This window comes from Lactuca serriola, chromosome 1 (genome assembly GCF_051521515.1).
Source record: "Lactuca serriola cultivar US96UC23 chromosome 1, Lser_US96UC23_V15, whole genome shotgun sequence".
Taxonomy (NCBI): Eukaryota; Viridiplantae; Streptophyta; class Magnoliopsida; order Asterales; family Asteraceae; genus Lactuca; species Lactuca serriola.
Window position 1 is genome coordinate 244,576,738 of NC_136408.1, and position 1,918 is coordinate 244,578,655.

Here is a 1,918-nt window from a genome sequence, read left to right on the forward strand (position 1 = left end):
TGGGGCACCAACAATGCCCTCTCCTGGAACTTGGCAATGATCTCCGACACAGTCTTCATAGTCTATCTCATGTCCAAGAACGCCCTGGCCAGCTGCTGAAGCTCCACAACTGGCGCAAACTCCACCCTGAATCTGGTCACAAAGTCTGGCCACGTCATAGCCTCAACAACCGAGGCTCCCAAAGAGTCGCCAATCGACTCCCACCAATCTCTGGCCCTGTCTCTCAAACACTCTGCAGCGAAACGAACCTTCGACCCTTCCGGGCAGAAACTCGTCAACTGCGCAGACTCAATGTCTGCGATCCATCTCCTAGCAGCAATGGGGTCTTTCACCCCATGGAAATCCGGCGCACCACTCCCTCTGAAGTCCTTAAAGGACAGTGTGCGTGATCCTAACTGGATGGCCACCATGTCACTCCTGAACGCCCTGAGGCGATCATCCATCAGCTCAATGATCCCTTCCTTGATCGACCCAAAGATAATCGGCGTCGCATCAAGGATACCCCTCGTGATCTCGGACGCGATGAACTCGCGTAACCCATCGTCCACATGCTCAGATCCTGCGCCCGAGCCCGATCCTAACCCAGATCCTGAACCTCCTGCTCTATGTCGCGTGACCACCATTCTGAAAATAAACATACGAATGTCAGGGTCACATATACTTTTTAGAGGTCTCACACACTTTCCAAGTTTCCAGGTTCCATCTAGGCCCTCCTTGATTCGAGTACGGGTCCTCTGCTTTCAGTAGTACGGGCCCATACTACCTTTCACACCTACTCGTACTTTCCTCAAGGATTGCTTCGATTTCACCAAGTCCCTTTTACCGATACCCTTTCCACTGACCTCATCCTAGGCTTCCCTAAGGCACTCTCCGACCTACCCTTCCCCATCAGCTGCACTAGGAGTCCCCACCACCTCCCCCTAACTAGCTTGCGGATACTGTTACATATCCGTTCCTTAGCTAGTTGAAGATGGCCAGAACCCCCATAGCACAAAGAAAGCAGCATTCGTGCATTAGGTAACCAAATCAAGCATAACCTACACAGGTCATCATACTGCTGACTAAACAGTCCTAACATACAACTCATACAACAGACATATAAGGCATCCTCCCTAAACCCTTAGCCCTAACTAGCATGCAATTCTTAGAATCATATATCGGGCACACAAGGCATCCTCCTAGATCCTTAGTCCTATTCTAGCATGCAGTTTTCCGAATAAAAACCATACAACATAACATAGCAAGTATGGGTATCTTGGGGAAAACTTACTTGAGCCCGGCCGGTCGCATGCATCACACACTTCATCTTTCTTAAAATCCTTCCCTTTTTGATTTTAGAAAACCATTTTCCTTGTAAAAAATCTTTTAGTCCCTCGGTTTGAGTCCAGACACCCCCGAGGGTGTGTCCGAATCCCTCAAACCAGGGCTCTGATACCAACTTGTAACATCCCAAAATTCGAGCCCGGAAATTTCATTTTTGAATTAATAAAATTTAAAACATTTTACCATAACATTGTCAATAAATCAACATATTACAAAATCATAATATTTAGTTCCAAACCACGACATCAAAATAATGAAAATCAGAGTGCAATCCTAGAAAATCCGATGCGGAATCATGTGTGTGTCTGTGTGATGCGATGCTACACCGTCGACTCCTTCCCCTTAGACGAAGAGGTACCTGAAACCAAAACAGAAACCGTAAGCTCAAAGCTTAGTGAGTTCCCCCATCATACCACATACCATACAATATCGTCGGTATCTTTCAACCGGTAACTTCCATCAGTATCTTTCAACCGGTAATCGTCATCGGTATCTTTCAACCGATAATCATCATCAGTATCTTTCAATCGTTAATCGTCATCGGGATCTTTCAACAGGTAATCATCATCGGTACCTTTCAACCGGTAACTGTCTT